The sequence below is a fragment of the Felis catus genome, chromosome B1 (genome assembly GCF_018350175.1).
Source record: "Felis catus isolate Fca126 chromosome B1, F.catus_Fca126_mat1.0, whole genome shotgun sequence".
NCBI lineage: Eukaryota > Metazoa > Chordata > Mammalia > Carnivora > Felidae > Felis > Felis catus.
The window spans coordinates 201,114,580-201,142,559 of record NC_058371.1 but is presented as its reverse complement, the minus strand read 5'-3'; the positions used below and the strand labels follow the sequence as shown (position 1 = coordinate 201,142,559).

Sequence of the window (27,980 nt, the reverse complement as noted above, 5' to 3'; positions counted from 1 at the left end):
AAAAAAAAAAAAAGACCCTGACAGTCCAGAGGCAGATAAAGAAATACATACAGGAAACACATAAGGGCTCCCCCCACACCCCCCGTCCAGACCAGCATCACGAACAGGGCGTTGATCCTTCCAGACACCTGCCCTCCCCGACACATTTATTTTACAATGGCTCGCTTTAAACATTCACATCCTGCCGCCTGGACCCGGTGAAGCCTTGTGCGCCCCGTCTAGAGGTAGGTTCTCTAACGCGGAGTCCAATACTCCGCGTCCGTCACGATGTGGTTAAATAAGCATCATCCACTGCACAGAATCAAGAAACAGTGTAAGACTCAGGGAGGGAAATGTGATCCTATGGCATTAAAACTACTACTCAAAGACACTCTTCTTTGGGTCGATGAAACAGAATTGTCTTTTATTCCTTCATTCAACAAGTATTTGCTGGGGCCCGGGATGGAGCGGGCGCTGGCCTCACCGACAGGAACAGCGGTGAGAGACAGCGGCGGTAAGTCCCGCCCTCTTGAGCTTACCATCAAGTGGAGGGAGGGGGACACTAAACACAGAAATAAATAAAGCTCCAGGGTGCGTCAGACTCCTCGTCCCAAGGGAGCAGCAGAGAGCAAGGCGGGGCCAGGGCAGGGGTGAGGGTGTGCCCACAGCTCCAGCGTCCTGGCCCGTCTCCTGCCCCTGCCTCCCCGCTCGCCCCCCCTGTGCCCGGGCCCTGCGCTTTCAGACGTGGAGAACACATCACACGCTGCAACCTGGGCTCTGCCACCCGAACGGCCAGCAAGGGGCTGGGCGGGGAGAGCCGGACCTGTGAGTCAGCCAGCTCCCCAGGCGTGGGCCTTCACCAGTGAGAAGCAGGAGGGGAGAGCCGAGCGGACACGTGCCACCCCCCCCCCGCCCCTGCTCGCACCTGCGGAGCCCTGCAACACAGCCCCAGAGGACCAGAGCTCAAGCAAGGTGCCCTCTTAAACGCTCCACGAGGCACTAGCCTCACTAAGCAAGGGCACTTGACAAAAACCCCAAAGAGGTGAGGGAAGAAGCCATGTGGATATTTGGGGAAGGAGCATTCTAGGCGGAGGAAACAGCAAAGGCCCTGAGGCAGGAGCGTGTCTGGTGGTTTCTGGGAATGGGGAGGAGGCCACTGTGGCAGGAGAGGTAAGCTGAGAGAGGAGAACCAGGCATCAAGCAAGTTGGGAGGAGGGAGGAGGGAGGAGGGAGGAGGGAGGAGGGAGGAGGGAGGGGGAGGGGGAGGGGCAGACATTCACGCTCATAGGCGCAGAGTTCGAGTGCCCATCACACAGGCCCGTGGGAGGCCGCACAAGCAGCGAGACACACGAGGCTGGGGCCAAGGGGGGGGGGGGCGACCCGGGACAGGGACTGCCAGGGGGCACCCGTGCTCACAGAAAGCACTGGATGAGATCTCAAGGCCACATGCACCGAGTAACGAGGGGAGAGTCCGGGAACTGCTTCCGGGGCACATGAGAGTCCTCGAGTTGGGAGCGAGAGGAGGAGGAGAGACCCAGGGCGGTCAGCAAGGCAGGGGGCAGGCGGGAACGCGGGCGGGCCGGGAAACAAGAGAAAACTCTTTCAAAGGACAAAGTCAAAGGCAGCACGTTCACGGAGCAAGGCGCGGATCAGGACTGACCATGGTACTCGGTACTTAGCACGGAGGCCATGGCTGAACCCGAGGCACCAGTTTCCCCAGGGCAGCGGGGGGGGGAGCACCTGACTGCAGGGGAGGGTGGTGGCCAGAGGGGAGGAGCAGAGCACAGGCCTCGAAAGGGGCTGGTGCTGCAGGCTGGGGCCAGGAGAGTTTTCTGTGAGGATCGCAGGAATAAACCGCCTGTGCTCCTGTGCTAGCGGAAGGATCCAGAAGGGAGGGAGGGAGGGAGGGCACCAACGCAGAGAGAAGAGAGAGTTCATCCTCATAACAACAGGCAAGGAGGGGTGACAAGGACAGACCCTGGTGAGTGCGCACAGGTGGCGGCCAAAGAATGAGGGGGAGCTCTTCTGTTCTTACTTCCCAACGAAGTAGCAGGCAAGGCCACCCCCGGAGACTGAGCCGGGGGAATGTTAGCCAAACAGGTGCACGGATGTGCAGACAAGTGGAGAGATGGACGGCTGAGTGGGTGGGCGGGTGGGTGGAAGAAGAGACACTACAACGGATCGGTATTTGTGGGACAGATGTACACGTGGACAGATAGATGGCTGCATGATGTCATAATGGATGGACGTGGTTGGACGGGTGGGTGGTGGAATGGACAGGTGTTCTTAACTTGCGCGTACCCAAGAAAGGTCATTCATCCCCCTCATTGCTCTCAACAGAGACCTCAAAGTCGGGTCATTATTTTCGAAAAGAAAGGATTGGACTAGGATATCCGATCGCTCTCGGGGACGGACCCGGAGGCAGCTGGTCCAGAGCCCGAGTTAGTTGAGCACGAACCTGTGCAGGGTGGTGAGTGAGGCACTTGACATAGGATGGTCCCAACGTCCCTGTGACTGGGATGACCGACCTTCACTGTCCAGACCAAACAGAGACACTGTTGAGATGAAAGCCAGAAGCATCGGTAATAAGCCACGAGCACAGGCGTCCAACAGACGTCCTATGCTGTAATGTCTGTTATTCCCATTTAAAGATGGGGGACCTGGGGCGCCTGGGGGGCTCAGTTGAGCGTCTGACTTCGGCTCAGGTCACGATCTCGAAGTTGGTGAGTTCGAGTCCCGCGTTGAGCTCTGTGCTGACAGCCTCTGTCCCCCCTTCTCTCTGCCTCCCCCCTACTCTTATGTACACATTCTGTCTCTCTCTCAAAAGTAATAAACGTCGCTAAGCGAAATTAGTCAGAGAAAGGCAAATATCATATGACTTCACTCCTGAGGACTTTAAGAGACAAAACAGATGAACATAAGGGAAGGGAAACAAAAATAATATAAAAACAGGGAGGGGGACAACACATAAGAGACTCTTAAATATGGAGAACAAACAGAGGGTTACCGGAGGGGTTGTGGGAGGGGGGCTGGGCTAAATGGGGAAGGGGCACTAAGGAATCTACTCCTGAAATCATTGTTGCACGATATGCTACCTTGGATGTAAATTAAAAACAAAACAAGACAAAAACAAATAATTTTTAAAAAGGGAAAAGGAAAAAAAAGTAATAAACATTAAAATAAATAAATACAAGGGACCTGAAACTCAGAGAAGTTCAGTGACACTGGGGGGTCACCTTCCTTCCCGTCATTCCCAGCCACTAAATGTCCCACATGAGTGGGCAACACCCTTGCCAGGGCCGCCCTCACCACCGACCTCAGACACCCCTGCCCATCTGAGGGGCTCACCCATGACCCTCCGCTGCAGACTAAGGCTGGCAGTGACCCTCCGTGGCCCCGAGACCCTGGCCAGAGTGCACCCGCACTTCCGTGTGGGACAGGACCGTCCACGCTGTCCCCCTTCCGTTCTCAGCTCACACTCTGGCGTCTGTCCTGCGGTGGGGGGGGGGGCAGGAGGGGTGCAGAGCCAACAGGGGTCCCCCCACAGCCCCCAGGCCCACACTCGGGGAGCAGCTGGGAAGGAAACTGAGCACAGACATCTCTTCTGCAACACCGGGTCCTACTTTTTCCCTGCTCTGAAGTTCAAAAATTGATCACGAAGTAAATACTGACGAAACTACAATCCAGGTCAAAAAACAGGGTGCTCCCAAGGCCTGCGGAAGCGCCCCTCCCAGCACAACCCCTACCAGAGGTCACACACTGTCCTGACTTGTGTGTGAAACACTTCCTTCCTCTCCTTTACAAAGCCACCAGTAAGCTGCATCCCTAAACACCGCACTTTGCCTCAACAGCGTGATTGCAATGTCATTGACGCCCAATAAAAATGTTTATTTAAGGTATAAAATTTGCTAAGCTCTGACCCTATCTACGTGCCTCTCCCTCCTCCCCATCCCGTTCTCTCCGGAAACCACTGCTCTGCTTTCTACAGGGGGTTCCCACCAGGCCACCGTCCCTCTCCAGGCCCCCCTAGCACGGCATAAACCAGTCACAAACCAGTGTTCAAAGGTCCTGCACTTTTTTTTTTTGAACATTTATTTATTCCTGAGAGACAGAGAGAAGCAGAGCATGAGCAGGGGAGGGGGAGAGGGAGAGGGAGACACAGAATCCGAAGCAGGCTCCAGGCTCCGAGCTGTCAGCCCAGAGCCTGACGCGGGGCTCGAACTCACGAACTGTGAGACCGTGACCTGAGCTGAAGTCGGACGCTCAACGGACTGAGCCCCCCGGGCGCCCCCGTGGTCCCTCACTTTAAACCTCCTGTTTGACCCACTGCATTTTCTCCCTCCAGGACCCAGGCTGCTACGGGGACTCTGGTTGAAACTGAAAGGACATCCTTGGTGTAGAAGTCCATGCTGGCACGTCCTTCTTCCCGCCAGGTGAGGATATTGTTTGCTATCTCCTGGCTTCTGTAGTTTCTGTTGAGAAGTCAGCTGACGTCCTAGTGGCCGTTCCCTTGAAGGCCACCCGAGCGCTATTTCTGGTTGCTTTGAAGACTTCCCTGTATCTTTCAGATGTGGCAGTTTCGCCGCGGGGTGGAGAGACGTGGGCTTGCTTCATCTGTCCCGCGTGGGTTCACCCAGATTCCTGAATCTATGGCTTCCTGTCTTTGCTGTGGCCTGAACTGTGTCCCTTCCCCCAACGCCACCCCCCCCAAAAATGCCTATGTTGAAGCTCTCACTCCCGGGACTTCTGGATGTGACTATTTGGAGGTAGTGTCTTTAAAAAGGTGATTGGGGCGCCTGGGTGGTGCAGTCGGTTAAGCGTCCGACTTCAGCCAGGTCATGATCTCGCGGTCCGTGAGTTCGAGCCCCGCGTCGGGCTCTGGGCTGATGGCTCAGAGCCTGGAGCCTGTTTCCGATTCTGTGTCTCCCTCTCTCTCTGCCCCTCCCCCGTTCATGCTTTGTCTCTCTCTGTCCCAAAAATAAATAAACGTTGAAAAAAAAATTTAAAAAGGTGATTGGGGGGGCACCTGGGTGGCTCAGTCGGTTAAGGGTCCAACTTCAGTTCAGTCTGTGAGTTAGAGCCCCGAGTTGGGCTCTGTGCTGACAGCTCGGAGCCTGGAGCCTGCTTCAGATTCTGTGCCTCCCTCTCTCTCTGCCCCTCCCCCGTTCGCACTGTGTCTCTGTCTCTCAAAAATAAATTTAAATATTTAAAAATTTTTTTTAAAAAAGGTGATTAGGGACACTGGGGTGGCTCAGTCAGTTAAGGGTCTGACTTCAGCTCAGGTCATGATCTCACAGTTCGTGAGTTCGAGCCCCGCGTCAGGCTGTGTGCTGACAGCTCAGAGCCTGGAGCCTGCTTCAGATTCCGTGTCTCCCTCTGTCTCTCTGCCCCTCCCCTGCTCCACTTTTTGTCTCCCTCTTTCTCAAAAATAAATAAACATTATGAAAAATGTTTTAATAAATAAAAGTTAAAAAGTAAATAAAAAGGGGGCGCCTGGGTGGCGCAGTCGGTTAAGCGTCCGACTTCAGCCAGGTCACGATCTCGCGGTCGGTGAGTTCGAGCCCCGCGTCGGGCTCTGGGCTGATGGCTCGGAGCCTGGAGCCTGTTTCCGATTCTGTGTCTCCCTCTCTCTCTGCCCCTCCCCCGTTCATGCTCTGTCTCTCTCTGTCCCAAAAATAAAATAAACGTTGAAAAAAAAAAAAAGTAAATAAAAAGGTGATTAAATTAAGGCTTCTGGGTGAGCCCTAATCCAATCCGATGTCCTTCTGAGAGGAAATAATGGACGCACAGAGAGACACCAGGGATGTGTGTGGGCAGGGGACGGCCACGTGAGAACACGGTGAGAAGCCCACCTCTGTGAGCCAAAGAGGGAGGCCTTGGGAGAAACCAGACCCACCCACACCTTTGGCTTCCAGAACCACGATAAAGTAGATTTCTGTTGTTTACACTGCGCAGGCTGTGCGACTGTGTTACGATGAACCCAGCAAACTACTGCAGTCTAGCCTCAGATCCCAGCCCAACCTCTTCAACATTGCTTCTGGCCCATTTTCCTTCCTCATGTTCCAGAACTCCAATCTCACGTACGAAAGATGTCAGACCGTACCTCACCTCCTACGTTCGTTACTCTCTTTCAGGGGCTCTCCGTCCTTTGACCCTGCACTTGATTCTGGGCTTCTTAACTGTGACCCTTCTCCCGAGTCGCCGGTTCTCCCTTCCGCCGCGTCCAACCTGCCGACAAACCCAGCCACCAGCTCCTACTTCCACCTCTTGTGCTTCTGAGGCCCCGAGCTTCCGCTCGGCTGCTTTTTATACTTCCCAGTTCTTCGTGGAAACCCTCAATCCTGTCTTCTAATCTCTTTGGACACAGGAAACGGTCGCTTCAAAGTTCTCGTGTGCTCACCACCGTCCGGACCTCCCGCGGGTCTGTTTCTATAGCCTGTTGTTCCCGTAGAGCGTTCACGCTGCCTTGTCTCCCTACGTGCCCGGTGATCTGTTCTCGTCTACAATTTGTGACACAGAAGTTTGGGATGACGCTACCCCTGTCCAGAGAGGACTCACATTCCTGTCTGCCGCGTCTCTGGGGCACGAGTCGCTCCGACGGCGTCACTGCAATTTCAGAGGTCAAGGTCACGTGAAGCTTAAGCACAGTATCCACGAGGGTCTGTCTGTCTGCTTCTGGTTCACCCTCACGAACAAGGTGCAGCCGCTGCAGTCCTAACTCAAACAAGGCAGGACAGGTTCCCTGGGTGCGTCCCTGGATTCGTTCCCTGTGGCCGCTGTCATAACTCGCTACCAACTTGGTGGCTGACAAAAACACAATTTTCAGACAGTCCTGGAGGCCGGAAGTCTGAAGCTGGTTTTACTGGGATAAAATCTCAGCAGGGCTGCTCTCCTCTAGAGGCGCTAGGGGAGAACCCGTTTCCCGGCCTTTTCCAGCTTCTAGAAGCGGCCGCGTTCCTTGGCTTGCGGCTCCTTCCGTCTCCAAATCCGGGAGCCCGGCATCGTACATCAGTGGTCACACGGCCTTCATCTTCTGTGTCAAATCTCCCTCCGCTCCCTCTGTGCTTACATTTAGGGCCAACTAGATAATCCGGGATAATCTTCCCATCTTAAGATCCTTAATCGTATCTGCCAAATCCCCACGCAAGGAAGGATAACACAGGATTAGCACCTGATACCCTTGGGGCCATGGTTCCGCTGACCAGAGCCTTGGACCCCGGTTCTTGTCCCCTGGCCATATGAACCCATCAAGGCACTGCTCGGCATCTCAGAAAGCACGCTCCAAGATAACCGTGGCCCCAAGGGCTGCGTTCTGGTGCCCGAGCCTCTCTCTGCCCCCCCGCCCTGCCCCAAGATCTTGCCCAGGATCCCCCGATGGTCTCATTACTTCTCTAAAGCCTACAAGCATCATCATTACTATTGCATTTCCCCGTGTGCTTGTGGGAAGGTTAGTTCCACAGCCTGGGGAACAGAGGCTCATCGTGCTCTCTCTGTGATGGACAGACAGTGGGCAGGGGTCAGCCCCCAAGTCAGATCCTCCCGAGGGCTGGGGGTCAGGTTCTCTAAGTGCCAATGTCGAGAGCAGACTCCCGTAGGTCCCCTGACCTTTAAGATTATCGACTCCGGGAGCGCCCGGGTGGCCCTACTCTGTGCCCAGAGCACGCACAGTGAGGCCTGAGTGCGGTGGCCCAGAGAGTGAGGAAGCCAGGCTGCCTCGCTTCAGATCCTGCCCTCCCTGCTTGGGTTCTTCCCCTTTTAAAATGCTTTCGCTGGTCCAGGTGAGTCAGAAGTGGGTCCTAGAACTTGGAAACAAGACCGATTCCATCCACCTCTGAGACAGAACTGTTTCTTCCACAAGTTTCCAGAGAGCTGCTCACACAAACCCCCTCCGTCCCCAAGTAAGGAGGAGACCTGCCCCGGGACAGAGACAAGGTGGGGCCGCCTTGGGTGGCCTGGGAGTCCCGGAAGCCTCCGCACTCAATCCAGGGGCCCCGGCGTGGCTGTAGCCTAACCAAGGACCGTCTCTACTCACTTCCGGAAGGAGCAGATGGGGAACCAAATGAAAGACGGCGTTAATCCAGCCACACGGCTGCCAGGACGAGGGGGACCTGCTTTTAGAAAGAATCCCCGGGGAGAGGAGGATTTGGGCCCGAGCCTGACAGAAATAGCTGCTGGGAATGGCCAAGTGCGTACGCTCGCATTCTGGCACTTTCCCGCGAGAAAGAGGGAATCGGCCAATAAGGGATCAATCACTGTAGCTTAACATCTTTTGATGAACGAGCCCACCTAATACCAAGACCTGGTTTCGAAACACCGTCCTCGAAAAGGAATGAAGCTGCTAGGGGGGAAAAAGCTGGTTCCGGGTCTGGGGCAAATGTAACACCTTGTGGTGTGATGGAGTAATTGATGAGGAAAGTCTTTAAATGGGGAGGAGAGGGGCGCCTGGGGGGCGCAGTCGGTCAAGCGTCCATGATCTCACGAGTCGTGGGTTCGAGCCCCGCGTCGGGCTCTGTGCTGACAGCTCAGAGCCTGGAGCCCGCTTCCATTCTGTGTCTCCCTCTCTCTCTGCTACTTCCCCGCTCCACTTTTTGTCTCTCTCTCAAAAATAAATAAGCATTTAAAAAAATAACAAAAAATTTAAAAATTAAAAACAAAAAAATGGTGAGGAGAGGCTCCCACTGGCCAAGCTGGGGTCGTTTCATCACTAAAAAGAACAGGGACTGGGGCGCCTGAGGGGCTCAGTCAGTTAAGCGTCCGACTTCGGCTCAGGTCATGATCTCACGGTTCGTGGGTTTGAGCCCCGCGTCAGGCTCTCTGCTGACCGCTCAGAGCCTGGAGCCTGCTTCGGATTCCGTGTCTCCCTCTCTCTGTCTCTCTCCCGCTCATGCTCTGCCTGTCTCTCAAAAATAAATAAACGTTAATTAAAAAAAATTTTTTTAATGTTTAAAAAGAACAGGGACAAGGACGGACTATACCACACACCAGGGGGGAAAGGAATCCATACACGTGCGGTGGGGAGGGCAAGCACCAAGAACAAGGGTCAGTACTCACGGCAGGCAGGACAATCTCATTAGAAAACCAGCATTTCACTGCACCCCCCATCCCACGGATGCACCCCCAAACCACGGCGTGGCCAACGGAGCCTCGGAGCCCCACCCCACTGACTGGGGACCAGTTACTGAGTTCCTGGGGGTGTCAGGGAGACGTATCCATGCACCGAGAACCCTGGCAGAGACCTCCTTCACCAGGCAACCAAGCCTAGCCTCACCCACAGGGACAAACGGCTTCCCGCCCTTCCTTACACCACGTGCGGAGAAAGACGCGGCAAATGTCTAACTGGATCCACTGGGGAGGAAACCACCGGCGAATCCAAAAAGACACTCTGCAAGGTAAGTGGAATTCTTCTAAAGTGCCAACGTCATAGAAGTTTTTCAACAGGGGGGCTGGGAGCTACTCTAGGTTACAGGGGACTAGAGGCCATGGCAGCTAAGTGCAGTATGTGACCCTTGATTGGATCCTGTCTTTGTCAAGAGGAATGGGGATATCTGAATGCACATTTATTTTAGATAATAATATCGTTATCAATGTTCAATTTTTTCAGGTGATCACTGTTGTGATGGTTAATCTGATGTGTCAACTTGGAGGGTGTTTTTGGATAAAATGAACCCTTAGGAGCGCCTGGGTGGCTCAGTCAGTGAAGCCTCCAATTTCAGCTCAGGTCAGGATCTCACGGTTCGTGAATTCAAGCCCCGCATCAGGCTCTGTACTGATGGCTCAGAACCTAGAGTCTACTTTGGATTCTGTGTCTCCCTTTCTCTCTGCCCCTCCCCTGCTCACATGCTCGTTCACTCGCTCTCTCTCTCTGTAAAAATAAACCTTAAAATTTTTTTTCTTTTTCATTTTTTTTAAAAAACACTTAAATTGGTGACCTCTGGGTAAAGTAGACCGCCCTTTGTAACATGGGTGGGCCATGTCCAGTCAGTTAAAGGCCTGGACAGAACAAAAAGACTGGCCTGTCCGAGCAAGGGGGAATTCTCCAGCAGACAGCCTTCAGACCTCACCCACACCATCGACTCTTCTGGGTTCCCGGCACGGTGGCCCACACTGCAGATTCCGGACTTGTCGGCTTTCACAATCACGTAAGCCAATTACTTACAATACGTAATACATACAAATTCGACATAAATCATACGTAGAGAACATACTGTAGGTATTACACATGTTGTATTTAATATATGGTTTATGTTACACATGTTATATGCACAACACGTATTTACGTATTAAGTATACGTAACATATACCCACCTCGTTGGTTCTGTTCCTCTGGAGAAGGGTAACAAATACACTGAAGTTGTGGTTACGCAAGAAAACACTGTTGTCCCTAGGAAATGGGGCTGAGGTGGTGTGGAGTGAGGGCGCATGTCTGCAACTTACTCTCAATGTCTCAGCCAGCAAAAAGGTGTGCGGGACGGTGTGCATGGGATATGTATTCTACATGTGCTCTGGGTACACGTGTCCCATGTTGGGGGGCAGGGGTGCACACGTACATCTGAGGCCAAGAGGGAGAGAGAGCGCACAGCCGTGGCTGAACGCAAACAATCCCTAGATTCCAGCGAAAAGGACAGACACTTAGGTTTTTAAATTTTTTCCATCTTTCTATAGGTTTTAAGTGTTTCAGAATAAAAACACAGGGCGGTGGGGTGGGGGGGGGGATCCTTTGACGACCTCCCACCGCCTCTGGGTCAAGACTCGGAGCGCCTTCTGGGAGGCTGCTGGGTGCCGGGGTGCCAGCGAGCAGCACCCCACTGTGCCACCGTGGTTCTGGGCCAGCCGAGAGGACACAGGAGCCAGCGGGTGGGAAGCAGGCACCAGCCCTGTCACGGATCTCTGGCGCTGGCAGGGGCGCAGGGAGAGCCATGCGGGCGTCCTGCTGGAACAGCCGGCCTAGGAGAAGTCTGGGTGTGTGGAGTAGCTCTGCCTTCCTGGGTCACTGCTCCGGGCGGGATGGGAAGGAGGAGGCCCAAGACTCCCCAGCCGGGAGCTTCCATACTAAGGACCAAAGAGGGACGGTCCCAAAGAGGGTGCAGGGAATCCCTCCGCCTCTGGGGAGGAGCCCAGGACGAGGCAAGGTGCGGGAAGGCCCCAGCTAAGGCCTCTGTGCACGACGACGGTGCCTCCCTGTGCTCCCTGGTCTGCTCCTTCCCCACTTCCCGGCGGCCCAGTCCGCCTCCGCCTCCCTCCTTAACCACCCAGGCTCCTCTCTTTCATCTGCTACACGGTGCTGTTCCCTCTGCCACACCCCATGGCTCCCAGCCACCGCTCGAGGTGCCCCCGCCCGGTGGACGGCTATCTCAGGAAGACCTGCAAGGTGGCTCGAGCCCAGCCACCCTGCACAGGGTCTGTCCTCTTGGCCACAGAACACTCACCACCTTTGGCAAAGGAACGCCCCCGCCCCACGATGCCAGCTAAAATGAGCACGAGGGCCACCCTAGATGCACAGACACAGCCAGACTGAGTGTGTGTGATAAGGCTGTAACAGACCAGGGTATAAAGCTGACATCAGGGCCGAATCAACACCTGCTGGGTGAGGGCTCCTTACCTCGGGAGAGGCCCGGGGTCCCCACAGGTCTGCCCAGTTGCAGACGCTCTCTGGAATTCCTACAGTGTTTGAGGTCCTGGAGCCCGAACTCTGACTCCGGGACAACGGGGGGCACACCCTGCTCGGTGGCTGTGCTGCGGCGAGAGGAACACCCAGGAGGACTCCCCGCGGAAGCCACTGGAACCTCTGAGTGGTGCCAGGCAGCCACGGGGGCTGCTCTGTGACGGGCAAGCCCCCCCCCCACCCCGGTAGTAGGGGGTCAAGGAAATTCTCACACTGGACCAGGAGGGGACAGTGTGCACCTGTTCCCTTCGGCACCGTTTGGGTCGTGGGAGTTGGAGGCCACCTGGGCCTCCCTGGGGTCCGTGGTGGGTTAGACCAGGAAGCGGGGAGCAGTGAGAAACAGCAGAGTGGCCAGACCACATATAGAAACAGAACTCTGACCTGCAGCCCACAGCAACCTGCCCAGGGAGCTGACCTCTGACCCACAGTGACCCATCCAAGGAGCCAGCCCCTTACCCACAATGACCTGCCCCCTGAGCCACAGTGACACGCCCAGGGAGCTGACCCCTTACCTACAATGACCCGTCCAGGGAACTGGCCCCTGACCCACAGTGACCCGCCCAGGGAGCTGTAAGTCAGATCTGCAGGAAGTCAGATCGCTGTCTCTAATCACAGTCCGGGAACCCAAACAATGACCCCTGTGACCTTCGGCCAGAACTTGATCGATAACGGACAGCTTCCCTAATTTCTGTCCTGCTTCAGACTCAGGACCAACCCGAGAAAGCCACACCTGCTGCCCTGACCAGCCGCGTGGACGCCCCCTTCCAGTGGGCCTCCCCAGCCTCCTGAGCAACCCCAGCCTCCCCGGCCTCCCCGGCCTCCCCGGCCTCCCAGCCTCCCCAGCAGCCCCAGCTTCCCATCAGGCCCACCTGAGCCCCCTTTCCTCCTCTGGGAAGCTCCCCAACTGCTCTGCCCGCCCCTGGGGCTCTGGCAAACGCAAGTGAGGGGGCCGACCCCCCTGCTCCAGCCAGTGCTGGGGAGACAGCTTTGCCTTTCTCGCTTGAGGGGCCTTTGCTTATTTCTGCAATATACGGAATAATAGGGACAAAGCTTTATAAACACGCAACTTAGTGAAAACCACGGACGGTGGGGGTCTCATCCCCTCGGTGTGAACCTGACCCAGCCGTGGCCAGCCAGGCCCCAGGCTCGGGGGCAGATGCGGTTCTGGGACATCATTTCCAGCTTCCCGTCCAGAGCCCGTTCCTGCAGTTACCCGCCCCCCCCCACCCCCCGCCACCCCCAACTCACTGCCACCACTCCTGCAGTCCAGCCTCAGAAAGGCCTGGGGCCCATGTGAGCCCGCGGGCCGTCCACCTCCGAGGGTGCAGGTACCGTGAGGGTGAGGGCGCTGGGGCCGATCACCCCTGTTGAAGCTGAAGTGACAGGCTCTTTGGTTTCCCGCTTCTGGCCGTGGCGGCGCGGTTCCCCCGGATCTGGAACACATCCCAATCCTACCTCCTGCCCCTCCTCGCCTAGCAGCCCCGTCCTCACCCCTCAGAACTCAGCACACACAGCACTGTGGTGGGCGTGGAACCTGCAGCCACCTCAGCCCACGGCCCTTACTATCTGGGTTGTCACTGGTCACTTGTCCCGTCATACAGGTCAGGGGCCCCAGTGATGAGTAATGGCGTCAACTCAGCTGGTTATATTCGTGCTCAGATGTGGGTATTGAAAGAGGGAGGGAAGGGGGGTAGGGAGAAGGGGGAGCGGAGGGGAGTGGAAAAAGGAGATGGGGAGGGGAAAGAGGAGGAGAGGAAGAGAGGGAGGAGAGGTGGAGGGTGGGGAGAAAGGGAAGAGGAGAGGAGGGGGAGGAGAGAGGGGAGGGAGAAGGAAGAAGGGATGGGAAGGAGGAGAGGAGAAGAAAGGGGAGGGGAGGGGAAGGGAAAGGAGAGAGGAAGGGGGGGAGGGGAGGGGAAGTCATCCGACAGGTAGGCCACTGCGTGCCTCTCCGTCTTCCCTCTGAACCCCGGCTGGCTGGTTGGTCCCCAATTGCCCCCCGACCCTCCGTTGTGCCCCGTCCTGTGCAGAGGCTGGACCTCATCCGAGGATCCCATCCCACCTCCCCGTCCTCGGCTTCCAGGTGGGCTCAGCCAGGGGGAGACAGGAGGCAGGAAAGCTGAGCGGGGGTTCGTCTGCCACCTCCCGACCTGCTGCAGACGGGGGTCACTGCGCCCCCCTCCCCTCTTCTGGAGCCTCAGCCACCACCCGCTCAGGTCCCACCTCCACCCCTGCAGGCGGTAGTGGCTCCCGCCCTGTGCCTCACCTGCCCTGTGGGTCCCCCACCCCCGTACATGGGGCCTTCCTTAGTGCCCTTCCCACCGTGCCCCTCTGGAGTGGGTCAAACAGTGGCCCCAAAGTGACAGGCCCACAGCCCGACCCCTGCACCCGTGATTGTGACCTTCTTAGAAATGGGGTCTTTGCAGGGTTAGGGAACTCGAGATGACACCGTCCTGAGTTTAAGTCCCCGAACCCAACGCCTGGGAACCCTATACAAGAAGGGGGGTCTGAGACACAGACACACAGAGAAGGCCACTCCATGATGGACGCAGAGACTGGACTGACGTGGTCGCAAGCCCAGAAGCGCTGGGGAAACTTCTGGAAACTGCTGGCAGCCGGGAGAGGGGCCTGGAACAGATCCTCCCTCAGAGCTTCCAGAATGAACGACTCTGTCAAGCCCTGGAGCTCAGACTTCCGGCTTCCTGAGTCGCAGGTGGATAAATTTCTGACCACCGGGTGTGGAAGAGAGCCCGCTGGCCTCTTCTGCACTGGGCCGTCGGCCCAGGAGAAATCACAGCAGCATTCGGCATCCCCTGGGGTTGCTTTCCCCAAACTCTGCCGCCTCCCTCAGGACAGAGGACAGACACAGGGACACACGGCTCAAAGGAACCTGTCTCTCCAGGGGGTGGGGCCACCGTGCCTGCCCAGCAGCAGCGAGGGGACCCGCGGGTCTGTCTCAGATTCCCGGGAGATGAGCCCACCTCATCCGTCCGCAAACCCTGCTGCAGCCGCCCTGGGGGAGCCCCAGAACCTCACGGCCAAGGCCGGACCGTCCAGCCACCTGCTGCTGGAGGGGCCATTCAGGGACCGCCAGCGCCCCAGGGCTGGGCTCCAAGCAGCTCGTGCAGGCACAGCCAGAACCCGGGGACCGGCGGTTCCAGGCCGGCACCAGGACACCCACCCCGGCGCCTCCAGGTCCCACTGAGCGCGAAGCTGCGTCAGGAGACACACACCGTAATTTGGCAAAAACGCTGTTCTGCACGTAGGAAACGCAGCTGATGCTCGTGGCTCCGGCCTTCTCCACTCTGGTGCCTCCTTCCCCGTCACTCTGCCCTTTGGTCTGTCTTGGGTCAGCCCAGCCCGCGGCAACAAGGGTCTCTGCTTAAACAACAGACTCCTACTTCTCACAGCTCTGGGGGCTGGGGGCTGAGATCAGGGTGGCGGGGCGCCCGTTTCTTGGGGGGGGGGGGCGCTGCTGCAGGTGGGACGGCTGCCTTCGGGCTCTGGCTCACTCGGTGGGCAGCCAGCGAGCTCTGTCTCTCGTCTCATCAGGGCGCCCACCCCATGCGTCAGGGCCCCCCCATGACCTTTCTAAACTTTACCACCTTCGTAAAGGCCCCCTCTCCAAATACAGCCACACCCGGGGCTTTGACACAGCAGCTGGGGGCACATTCGGCCCAGAGCAGGTGGCCCTTCTCCTCTGTGTTTAGCCAGTCCCGAGGCCTCTTGGGATTTCAACTTTTGCGTCCGGTCGAGTGCGCAGCAGGCCCTGGGGACGCGTACTGAGGGGCCCTGCGGCCAGCAGAAGCCTCTCCCTACCCCCGCCCCCCAAACCGGGCCTCACCTCCAGGGCATCCCAAACGCTAACCCAGCTGGTCCGCCCGACCAGACTAGGGCCTCAACCCTGGCGCAGTAAGATTTGAACAAACGCTCACATGGTTTCCACCAGCCCAGAGACGACCCCAGGACCCCCGAAAGTGCCTGCCCGAGCAAGCTCAAGGCTGCCAAAGAACTGATGACAGGCTGCGTCCTGCAGCGAATTCACTAGAACTGACTGGCTTACACGGCAGCCCCGGGCAGGGCAGAGCGGGTGCTGTGAGACGCGGTGGGGCTGGCAGGGGCCAGGGGGTGCAGAGGGCCAGGCCACATGTGCCGTATGGCACAGGGACCGTGGTGCACAGAGGTCCCTGGGCAGACACCAAGGCCCCGCATGCTGACCTTGCCTCTCCCCTGACAGACGCTGGCCCTGTTCCAAGGCTCTTCTCCCACCCGGACAAGTTGCCCTCCACACCACAGCCAGAAACCCTGACTGGCTCCAGAAAAGGTCCAGAACGCCTCGGAGGGCAGCAGCACGCATGAGCCTTTGCAACAGGACCGCACCGTGTCTACTGCCCCACCGTGTGGGGTTCCCACGATGGCCGGGTGACGGTAATGCCCACCACTGCCTCTGTGGGCCTGGCTCCCCAAGGCCGGAACGCGTGTGAGAGCTGGGTGCCGAAAAAGGGGCAGGTTCAGAGGTTCAGAGCCCGACCCCAGGCCCGCATCCCCTGCGGAGCACGTCCACGGCCTTGTGTCTGGGCTTTGCTCACACGCTGTGTGCCCTGGGTGGGTTGTTCAACCTCTCGGAGCCACTCTGTGCACCGGGCCGCCAAGCCGGTGTGGACACACGTGGTCAGCGCGAATCAGTGCGCCTGGACCTACGTGGACAGCGTCCTTGCCTTTCAAGGGACAGAGCCTGCTTCTCCCAAACCCGGGGGCCGGCTCTGGCTCACGGGGAAGGGGGTGGCCGGTGCGGTCACAGCTCTTTCCTCACAGACCAACCGTGTGGGTTTTGTTCAGGCCACCCTAACAAAGTTCCGCAGACTGGGGCGTGAACAACCCTCGCGGTCCCGGGGGCGGAACGTCCACGATTGAGATGTCGGCCAAGTTGGTCCCCCCCCCCTCGCCCCGGAAGCCTCTCTTCTTACACGTGGCTGGCGTCTTCTCCCCGTGTCCTCGTGTGGCCGTCCCTCTGTGCGTGTCTGTGCCCCGATCTCTCATAAGGACACCAGTCAGATCAGATCAGGGTCCCCCCTAGTGACCTCATTTCACCTCAGTCACCTCTGTAAAGACCCCATCTCCAAACACATCATGTCTGAGGTCCTGGGGGTAAGGACCCCCACGTACAAATTCTAGGGGGGGGACACAATTCATCTCCTAACACTGAACATCTCAATTCGCTCAGCAGGGTGGGGACAGAAATGGGCATCCTATGACAGAGCGTGTGGCCATCGGCCCAGAACATTCTCGCGGTAGAAAAGGCTCATGCCCGTTGATAACCACACCTCTGCCCTCTCTGGGCAAAGAGGCAACAGGGCAGGGCTGGGCGCCTGGGTTCTGGGGACACGTGACCTGCACCACTCGCCTGGCCAAAGAACGCCCCAGCAGGGTCCACCCTCCCCACCCTCTCCATCCTTCATCCAGAGCCCAGATCCTGGGTCACTGCCTGGAGAGCACCCAGCCAGGAACTCCCACAGTGGACTTTACTTACTGAACCCACATTCTTGCGTTGCTGACCCTAATGCCGTCCTACACGCCCACGGGCCCCTCACTCGTTCAGTAACCTTGCCCTCAGCGGTGCTGACGGGCCCAACACCGCTGACCTCATGCAAAGCCATCCATCAGCTCGGCCGAAACTCGTCTCGCTCTCTGAACAAATGCTTCCTGAGTGCCGACAACATGCCAGGCTCCGTGGCTGAAGCCATTCACAGATCGGCTCACAGATCAGCAAGCAAGAGAAGTAAACGGACGAGGACACAAGGTGTGGCTGGGCCCATCACAGAGGGCAGCTCGGGAGGAGCCCTGCCCGGGCCCTGGCTTCAGGGGAGCTCCCGAAATGCACTGGTCAACAAGGCAGACTCCAGATCCGGGCAGACCCGGTTTGAAACCTCAGCTCTTCAGCTGAGACCTACATCAACTCACTTAACCCTCTGAGCCTCGGTTTCCTCACCTGTATAATGGGGCCCAAAGTCACACCAATCCTGTGGGGTATGTGAGCGTCAAAGGAGAGGACTATAAAGTGCTTGGAAGGCACGGCTCCTGGCCGGGGAAAGAGGGCAGGAAAGCCCAGCAATCACCGTCCTAGTAGGAAGGTGAACCAGGAAAAGGAGCATCGTGTGCAAAGGCCCAGAGGCAAGAGAGAAGGGCGGCACCCTCCAGACCACGGAGGCTGATCCGACGGGAGCAGGGGCGCGCAGGTGAGTGACAAAGACAGTCCTTCAGAGTCAAGACAGGACGTGGCCCTTCTGAGTGCAACAGGGTTTTGAACGGACGTGACAGAGTCAGATTTCCTGTGAGTGGCGTCACTTCCGCTTAAGTGTGAAGGACACCCTGGGATATGAGAGGCCCGTGATCAGGCATGAGACGGTGGATACCCGGGCCCGGCAGGCACAGGGGGAGATGCTGCAGACACACGAGCCACGTGAGAGACAGAAACAGCAGGAACAGACCCCCCGCCAAGCCGGGTGCGGTGAGGCCCAGGGGGGGCAGAAGCACTGGCACCCCCCCCCCCTTCGTCATCCAGGGCGTCGGGAGGCACAGCCTCGGCCTGGCAGAGCGCTCAGGCTGACACGAGGTCGCCACCGGCCACGGATGAGGGGGGCCACGCCTGCACCAAATCCCAGGCGGCCCCGCGGAGCCCGCGGCCGCTGGCTCTCGCCTCCCGGCACACAAATGAACATATTCAGTCTCCATCTGGGGCAGGAAAGGGGGAGGGTTGCCACCCACAAGAGAGATGGAAGGACCTCTCTGAGAGACAGACGTGATCAACAGCCAGGGGCTTTGATTCACGAGGGAAGATGTAAACACCTACATCTGGATAGCTGGGGGGGGGGGGGGGGGGGAAGGGTCAGAACGAGGCACGAGGAGCACAGAGGAACACGAGGGCCCAGAAGCTCCGCTTGGGGCTGACCTCTGGGCTGACGCCAGGAGAAAAGCTAACAGGTGAGCACGCAGTTTGAAAGGAAAGGAACTTTCCAACACCAAGAGGGGCTTTCCTGCCAGCTCGTGGGGAGTCACCCCCAAGACGCAGAGACGAGCGGCCCCCGCTTGGGACGTTTAAAAATTTTTTTAAAAAATCTGAGTTTCAGGTAGGCAACAAGTTAATTTTTTTAGCATGAGTATATCCCAAATAGTGCATGGGACACACTCATACCGAAAGCCCACGATCCCGTTTACCTGAAATCTGAATTGAACTGGAAGTCCTGTGTTTCTATTCACTAAATCTCCGACCCTTGTCCGCCAGGATCCCTCTGTGGGGACACAGACGGCATATGGGCTGTGCCCCTGCCCCACGGTGAAACGCCAATGTCACAGTGTGCGTGTGCAGAGTCTCTGATGGAAGGGAAGGTCATCGGGGAAAGGGTCCCAGGGGGTGGCTCGTCACCCATCACCCTCCCCACGTGAGTGCTATGACACAGACGGGTTCACGAGGGGCACCGCAGACCACGGCCAGGTGACGAGACGAGGGGGACCCACCTCAGGCTCTGAGGGGCCACGAAGCCAACTCAGCCGGTCAGTGAGGAGGACCACAGGGGGGCTCCCACAGGGAGTGACATCGGAGCCGGTGCGCCGACCCCGGAGGACCCGGGGGCCCACGCGGCAGAGGGGCCGGGCTAGAGACTGGAGGGACCCTGGCGCGTGACATGGCCGACCCTCAGTTTCCTCCCCTGTAAAACGGGAGCAGCGATCCCTCCTTGCAGGGGAGCGAGGCGCGTGCCTGGCCTGGGGGAGCCTCCGTCTTCGTGCTGCGGAACCTGCCCTGTGACGGGGGTGACGGGGGCGACGGGAGCGCGGGAGCAGGCCCCCGCTCTCCTCCTGGGCCAGGGCTGCGTTGCCAGTGGCCGAGGGGGTCGCCAGAAGGGTTGCCCTCGGGAGGCGGGTGCTCGGGGCACAGCACAGGCAGGAATAGGAGGGTCGGGGGCTTGCAGGTGGGAGACCCGCAGGGACGGGGTGGGCTCCAGGTGCGGGAGAGAAAGCCCGGCCCAGCAGGCAGACCTGGGCACCGGTAGGGAACGGCCAGTCCGGGAGAAGCCGGGCCCGGGCGGGTCGGCCACAGGGGGCAGGTCACCTGATGGCTCTCTCTCCCTGACACCGGGTTTAGACCCCAGCTCTGCCACTTACTGGGCATGTGATGTCTGGCAAATCGCTGAACTGCTCTGGGCCTCGGTGTCCTCGCCTGTAAATGGGACCGTAACAGTGCCAACCAGGGGAGATGTCACGGAGCTCAAAGGAGATCCACACACACCGGCGCTGAGACCTCGCTGGAAATGAGCGACCTCTCCTGCTGCGTGACCAGGCTGCCCCGACACCGCTCTTTTCCTGAAGAAGACCCAAACGGTATATTGGCGGAGATACACGGTGGTAAGTCTCACCAGCTGGGGACCTGCCTGACCACGTGCGGGTCTCTTTCTTCAGGATGTTTTCAATTCGTAACTTTTCCACACACACACATCACGCGGTATGCATAATCTTGCCTTTTGCTTTTTTCACTTAAAACGTAACCACAAGCATTTCACCCTCTTATTAAAAGTTTTCATCATCAGCATTTTTGTTAAGAGGATACAAAATCCTTTAACAGGTCGATACAGAAGAACTCATTATCCTCAATTTCTGGATTTTTACTCTCGTAAATGATTCTGATAAACGTCTCATCGATTTACCTCTTTGTCCAAATTCTTTTTCCCGCCCCCAGTCCCCAAAGTGGAATTCCTAAGACAACTGAAAGGCTCTTGACAAAAAGGGGTAAGTCACTTCCCAAATTTGCTGAAATTCAGCTGCCTAAAAGCCAGGCGGTGGCCGTGCCCACGGAGCTCCACGTGGGACCTCGGGACCGAGGTGTGGACACCTTTCAGGGGCTGCTCACAGCCCTAGTCTCCAACTCCATTCTCAGTGTTCCCTCAACTCCGACTCCCAAGAAGCCACAGTTGTGGAAACTTCTGGTGGAAACTTCCGGTCACAGGCCGAACAAGATGGCAGGTGACATAGAGCATAATTCTGCAACTTGCTCCTTCCCAAATGTTGCGTCAGACCAAAGTAAAACATAAAACAAACCAATACAACAGCTCTTCTGAGGCCTCTTAAAAGCCCTGACAGGGCCTGCATCACCTGCACTAACAATATCATTTCCCTAATTTCTCTCTTCTAGAAAATGGACTTATCTCCTGGGGCCAGGAAGAACATGGATGCTCTTAATTCCTGGGATCACGTGGTCATGAAAATGCCATATGTCAAAACTTGCAAAGTACGGCAAAAGTTGTTCTTAGAGGGGGACGCCTGGGAGGGCTCAGTCGGTTAAGCGTTCACCTTCAGCTCGGGTCATGATCTCGCGGTTTGTGGGTTCGAGCCCCGCGTTGGGTTCTGTGTTGCCAGCTCGGAGCCCGGAGTCTGCTTTGGATTCCGTGTCTCCCTCTCTCTCTGCCCCTCCCCCCCCCCCTCTCTCTCTCTCTCTCTCTCTCTCTCAAAAACTAAACATTTTTTAAAATTTCAAAAAATAACATACCTACACAGAAAACCCAAAAGAGATCTACAATCAAATAAATTATTAGAAGCACTCAGAGAATTCAAAACCATTTTTGGGCTTAAGCTCTACTTAGAAATATCACAATTACATTTTTATACACCAGCAATAAGCAGGAAATGTAACTTTGAAAAGATACCATGCATAGTATCAACAAAAAATATTAACTACCTAGAAGTAACTCTAATAAACATGCAGAAGACTTTTCTAAAAAAGTAGCCTTAACTAAGATATCTCTCTCACACACACACACACACACACACACACACACACACACACAGTTAAGCTCACCCTTCTTAGTGCACAGTTGTACAAATTTTAACAAATACATGTGGTCACGTGACCGCTACTAGTCAAGATAAAGAGCATCTCCAACAGCCCAAGTAGTTCCCTTGTGTCCCTAAAGCTGTCATCTTGGGCCCCAGCATCCTGAACACCCAGTGGAACGTGTATGATACTTAGGAAAACACCATCCTATACCAAGGGCTGAGCGAGGGGGTAGGGTCCACGGTCACAGAGGACAGGATAGCGAGGAGATGTCCCCATAATGTGACCCTACTGGATAAAAACTAACACAGGTCCTCAGGCACAGAGAAATTAGGACGTTTTTGTACAGTGGAGTCAACGACCTTCCCCACACCCATAGGTTTCTCCAACCCAGAGCCCTGATGCACAGAGAGGTTATATATCCAGAGTCACACAGAACATGGGTGGCAAAAGTCTCAAGCCTCCTGCCCCTCTGCAAACACTCTCTCCCCACCATAAACTCTTCTTCCCCGTCTTTCTCTTCAGCCCAGCGCCTCCGAAGCATACGGAGGGTAATGAGCGAGGGGGGGGGGGGGGGGGTGAAAGCTGAAATTCACATGAGCACTTAAGAATGACTTTTCAATGGTTCAGTGACATAAGGCCTCCAATGGCAAATCTAAACTCTATCAGACAAGACAGTACAGGGGAGCGAGTCCATGGTGGCTAGAGTGAGGGGAAACAGGGCGGATGGGAAGGCCCGGGGCCTGGGGAGGTGCTGGGGTGGGCACCTGTGGGCCTCAGTCCCAGGCTCCGCCAACCAAGGCATTTGCATCCCCAAAAGCAGGGACGCCTGGTTCCCAGCCCACTCCACCTGGGATCCAGATGGTCCCCAGGGGAATAGAGGACTCCATGCCCAGTGCTCCGCAGGGCCTCAGCGCCAGGTGGCCGGCAGCTGGGCCTGTCCCAGAGGAGCCCCAGAGGGCAAGAGCCAACCCCACTTACACTGTGTGCCCTGCAGCCAGTGAGACAGTGGTGGGGCATGAGGGTTAAGTGTGTCACTGGTGGGGACTGGGCACCCCGAGGCCTCCACGCAGGGAACTATCCACTGTCTCCTCCTAGGACGGCCGTCCCTCCACGGGTCAGCCTGTCAGGCTTCTATCTGTGTTCAGACTCCTCTGTGCTCCCTGGGGATCCTACAGCGCTGCGTGGTGACGGCCAGACTCCTTTGGTCTCCCCAGCTAGATCGCAAACATCCCCAAGGCACGAGACAGCTGGCAAACCCCGTCTTCCCCACTTCCTCGCTGTGTGACCTTGAGCAAGTCTCTTAACACCCCTGTGCCTGTTTGCTCATTCATAAAATGGGGCTAGTGACAGCACCTTGCTTATATGCACTTGACTTCAGAAGATTACCGGAATGGATAAATGACATGTCCCCAGTGCCCAGGGATTCAGAAACACCTGCTAAGTGACTGCCTGGGGGAGGGCCTCTCCTCTGTCACCCCGACACGGCTTCTGTCTAGTACTGAAGCAGTGATGCGGAGTCTGAAGAGCACAGACCACGGACCGGGCTGCCTGGGTTCAAACCTCAGCACCCCTGACTCCTTGCTGTGTGACATCGGGAGGCCCCTCAACCTCTGTTTCTCTGCATGCTCATGCCTGCCCCGTAGAACTGTCGGGGAGGAAACAGATGAGCCCTTGAGAAGTCAGTGCTATTACAACCATTAATAAAAATAAATTCCTTTCCTTCCCCTCGGGCTCCCCTTCCCTCATAGGAAAGGCTGGAGGAGATGGGGAGCAAGGAAGCTAGGACAGGAGAGTGATGAGGCCCTGGTCAGCCCCCGTCAGACGAGGCTGACAAATGGAGCCTGATCCAGGAAGGATTTAGCAAGCCCCTCAAGCCGGCCGTAAATAAAGCACTGGCGGCTGGTGGGGGGAGGGGGGGGCAGGTGTCAGGACAGAGACAAATGAGCGACAGATGGCCAGCCACCCATCGCCCTCCTGTGGCGGCCAGAGCCCCCAGCACGGCCCACCCAGCAGGTGGCCTGGGAGGCGGGTGCCCAGGTCGTGTATTTGAGAGGCTGACGGCGGAGGTATCAGTGGGCCCTGAGGGGAGGGGGCACTGCACCCCAAGGGAGCCAGCTCTGTACCCACGGGCCGAGGTCCAGGCACTTCAGCCTGGAGGGCAGCGAGGTGCCAACCGCGCCCCGCCCTGGGCCCGGACGCCACTTGGGGGGCACTCGGCAGGGTAAGGCTCAGCAAGGCTGACTTCTGGGAAAAGCCCACTGATGTCTTCATCCATTCATCAGTGGGCACCTACTGTGGGTCTGGCAGTGGGTGGGTACACAGCAGGGACAGAGAGCCCCGGGCTCTGGACCCTGCCTCATGGAGCACACGGACAAAGGCTGCATCAGACACAACCCCCCTCCCACGTGCCAAATGGCCTCCCAACAGTAACAAAGACGATCACAGTCAGTCATGCAATTCTGGGAAAGGCTGCACGTCCCGCAGAGCCCAGGACAGAGCTCAGAGCCACATCTGGACGCCGAGAGGATGCCCAGCCCTCTACCGCTGAGCCCAGGAGGCAGGGCCATTGGGGAGGGGCCCTATCCTTAGGTTCCCAGCCCAAATCCCCCAGCTGTGGGGACTGGGAATGCCGGTGGGCTTCCGGGAGGCTCAGAAACACCCCAGCGGGCACGCCCTGAAGATCAGCAGGGCCGAGCCAGGCAGGAGGAAACAGGCTCCCCAAACAGCGCGGGGCCAGGCTAGGAGCACAGAGAGTAAGGATGAGTATGTGCCAGCCCAGGTCCCCCAGGAGCCCACGGTCTGACAGACACAGACGGCCATTCGGTGACAGCCACACACAGGGGCGGCGGGTCTAAGGGCAGGAGATGCCTGGCCGCCCGCAGGGCCGGGACACTTCTTGGGACAGGACCGAGCAGATGTTTGCAGGATGCATCGGGCTCAGGCAGACAAGGAGAAGGAGAAGGCCGGCAGAGGGAACCGCGGAGGGGGGGAGGCTGGGCGGAGCTGAGCACGGGCAAGGGCAGGGCCAGAGGACCTCGGCCTCATGCGGAGTGTGAGGAGGCGGGCGAGGAGGGAGGCCGGGGAGGTGGACGGGCCCCAGGTTAGGCCCAGACGTGTCCTGGAGCTTCACACACACGTGCACTTGACCTGCCAACACCTGGAGAGCTGGGCGCTCTTATCTCCCTGGACAGAAGAAACCGAGGCACGAAGAGACTGAGAAACTTGCTCAAGGCCACTAGGCTAATACACTGATCGAGCCAGGATTTAACCTCCCACCACCACCACCACCACCACCAAGCCCAGGCCTTAATGCCTCTTGGGCAAGAGGGAGCCACGGGAGGTTACAGAGTGTGGGAGTGGCTGGGTTCTCGGTGTGGGGCCGGGCAGAAAAGGGGTGGAGGACGAGGCTGGGGGTGGGGTCCTGGCACAGCCCTGACCCACTGCAGGGAGGAGCAGCACAGAGACCCCAGAGCCAGGCCGTACTCGGGGCCCTGCTGCAGTGGAGGCAGATGTGCCAGCCCCAGATGCGGGGGCCGGAGAGCCTCCTCCAGCAGGTGGCTCCCCCCCTTCCTCATGGGGACAGGTGGCCCACAGGGCCCACTGCCCTGCCCAAGCCTGGCCAGAGTCCCTTCCTCCCCAGTCCCCAGAGCCCCTGCCTCCGTCCAAAGGCCAGGCCTTCGGTCTGCTCGGAAACGCGGGTGGCGTTGGTGAGGCTCTGCCCGGACACCCCATTTCAGATGCCCCCGCTTCACCTTTGCTGGGGGAGGCTGGCCCCAGTCGTTCCACCGTTCTGTTTTGTGGCTTGCCTGCAGGTGAAATATCCAGAGAGCAGCCGTTCTCCTGCGAAGCCCCCCGTTCTAGAGCGCGGGGGGCCACGGGGGAGCAGGAGGCGGGCGGGCGTCGGCGGGGGAGCCTGCGGCGCCCCGGGGCCCGGCCGGGCAGAGGCACGGCTGGGTCTGCGAGAGTAACAGAACACGAAATTCATATTAATTTTCTGTGTAGCCAGGATTTGAATTTCAAATCAGGCCCCAAGTTGATTCAGATTGACTGCAGCCGGTCTCCCAGAACCCGTCAATCGGCGCCCAGCCACTCGGGCAGCCAGGAGACTTTCTCAGAGGGGCCTAGCGCCTCCAACCGGGGGCAGGGGCTTTGCACCCAACAGGCAGGCTGGCCCGCCCCAGGCTCTGCCTCCAGGGGCCGGGTCCAGACCGTCCCCTGGCTTTCCATGCCAGCATCCCCCCAAAATCTCCACTTGGTGGGGGGGCGGTTTGTTCGGCTTTGCTGAGATAGGACCGACAAAATGTAAGATACTTAAAGCATACGCTATGATGACTGGACACGCAGATCCACTGTGGAAGGGCACCCCAACTAACTAATCAGCTCATCAATCACCTCCCTTTTCACGGTGTATGTGTGTGTGTGAACACGTAAGCTCTACACTCAGCAAATGTCAGTGGTACAATATGATGTCACAACAGTGTGGTCAGCTATAATCACCAGTTTTTAAGTTTTTTTAATGTTTATTTATTTCTGAGAGAGAGAGACAGAGTGTGAGTAGGGGAGGGGCAGAGAGAGGGAGACACAGAATCCGAAGCAGGCTCCAGGCTCCGAGCGGTCGGCACAGAGCCCGACGCGGGGCTCGAGCCCACAAACCGTGAAGTCGTGACCTGAGCCGAAGTTGGATGCTCAACCGAATGAGCCACCCAGGCGCCCCTATAATCATTTTTTGTAGTAGCTCCTCAGGCCTCATTCATCTTACAGCTCACAGTTCGTGCCCTTGGACCACCAGCTCCCTACCCCCACCCCTGCCCCTGGCACCCACTAACTGAAGGCTCCCCCTGCACTGGGGCACCAAAGGCACGGTCACCCGTGACCTGTTCCTGGCACCCGCTACCCACGCGCTTACCTGCGGCAGGCTCCGCCTTCCGGAGCCTCATTTCCCTCACCTGGGAAATGGGACAACAGCTCCCACTGGCTCTGCAGGGGATCTAAGAAGCATTCACTCGGCAACACTCTGCAACCATTTAGCGCCCCCCAGGTTCCAGACCCTCTCCTTGGGGCAGGGGCAGAGGTGGACACCTCAGTGAACAAACCAGACCAAACTCCCTGCCCCCAGGATGCTGAGGTCCCAGGGCCGTGGTTCTCAACCGGGGGGGGGGGGGTGCCCCAGAGGACAATTGGCAATGTCTGGAGACAGTTTTTCCATAACCCTGGGGTCAGGGTGCTACTGGCAATCCAGGGGGTGGGGGTCGGGGTCGTCAAGGCACAGGATGGCCCCGAGCAGGCAGTTTACCTGCCCCCAAAGGCCAGTAGTGCCCAGGGTTGAGGAGCCCTGTCCTAGGGGAGGCAGTTAGATAAATAAGTAAGCCGAATAGATTGCTAGAAAGGGCTACGTGACAAAGAGTTCAAGTCCGCACAAAGAATCAAGAACATAAGTTCCGTCTGCCTCGGCACAGCAAGAATGAGGCTCGGTGGGGAGGGGACGCTTCCAGCCCTGAGACCCAAAGACAGGCCGCCCGCTTGGCATCAACCTGGGCCAGAGATGGCCCCCAGAGGCTGCCAGTGGGACCCAGAGATAAATGGGGCCAAGTGCCTGCCCCCAGGGCCCCCGGACGGCCTCCTGCCGTCCACAGCCGTTGCCGAAAGGCACGCGCTCCCTCTGTTTTCAGATTTGTAAGAAACAAGCATGTTTCTGCACTTCAGGCTCTTTTACACCTACTTTTGTCTCTGGCTGCCACGTCGTCGAGGTCTCCCCGTCCCGGCGCAGGGCTGTGCGGGTGCGCCTTGCCGAGGACCTTCCAGAGCTGACCCCTCCACTCCCCAGGTGGTGGGCACTGGGCTGGCGTCCAGGCCCAGCGAGTGAGCCAAGAGCTGCTAGGACACTCGCCGCGGGGTGGGACCGCCGGCTCCGGAGTCCCCACGCCACCGCCCGCCTCCGCGAGGTCTTGCCGAACCGGCTTCCCCAGGGGTGCACCTGCAAGCCCACCGGCTACAGACAAGCCTTCTGATTGGCCCTCATCCTGCCCGTGATTGGGCGACGCGTAGGCACGTGACGCCCGTCTGGCCAATGAGAATGAGAAGAGGGCTGCCCAGGGGATGGCGGCAAATTCTCTAACTCCCGGGACTGGCTGACCTCCGCGCTGAGCCCTAACCCGAACTGCGACTCACAGGGCTCGACGGGCTCCCCTACGCGTCTGGACCGGACAGGACGGGACGCGCCAGCCACCTTTGCGAGCACCCGGAGACCGCGCAGAGCAGATGGCAAGCCTGGGCCCTAGGCGTCCATCACAGAGCCCCTGAATGAACACCCACCCTCCGGCCCCCCAGGCCCTCCCCTTGGCCTTCAGCTTGTTAACAGGGAACCGAAGTTCTTTTCTGACTTCGAGTTGGGTTTGCTGTTGCTTTCAGCCCAAGGTGCCCCGACCGCCCCCCAGCCTGGTTCTCCAGCCAATTCCGTGGCGGCTCAGCCGCCTTTTTATCGAACTCGTATTGTGCTTAAATCAGCCAGAGTTGATT

General features: G+C 57.9%; 1 long non-coding RNA gene across 1 annotated transcript; it reads right to left on the bottom strand.

The window, feature by feature from the left end:
* Positions 1-73: 73 nt before the first annotated feature.
* On the bottom strand, positions 74-27,784 carry LOC123385130. Its single transcript, XR_006597271.1, has 3 exons — positions 27,184-27,784; positions 2,438-2,534; positions 74-291 (listed from the first exon to the last, which is right to left on the bottom strand). It is a non-coding gene; the product is annotated as an uncharacterized LOC123385130 (long non-coding RNA).
* Between the last annotated feature and the right edge of the window lie 196 nt (positions 27,785-27,980).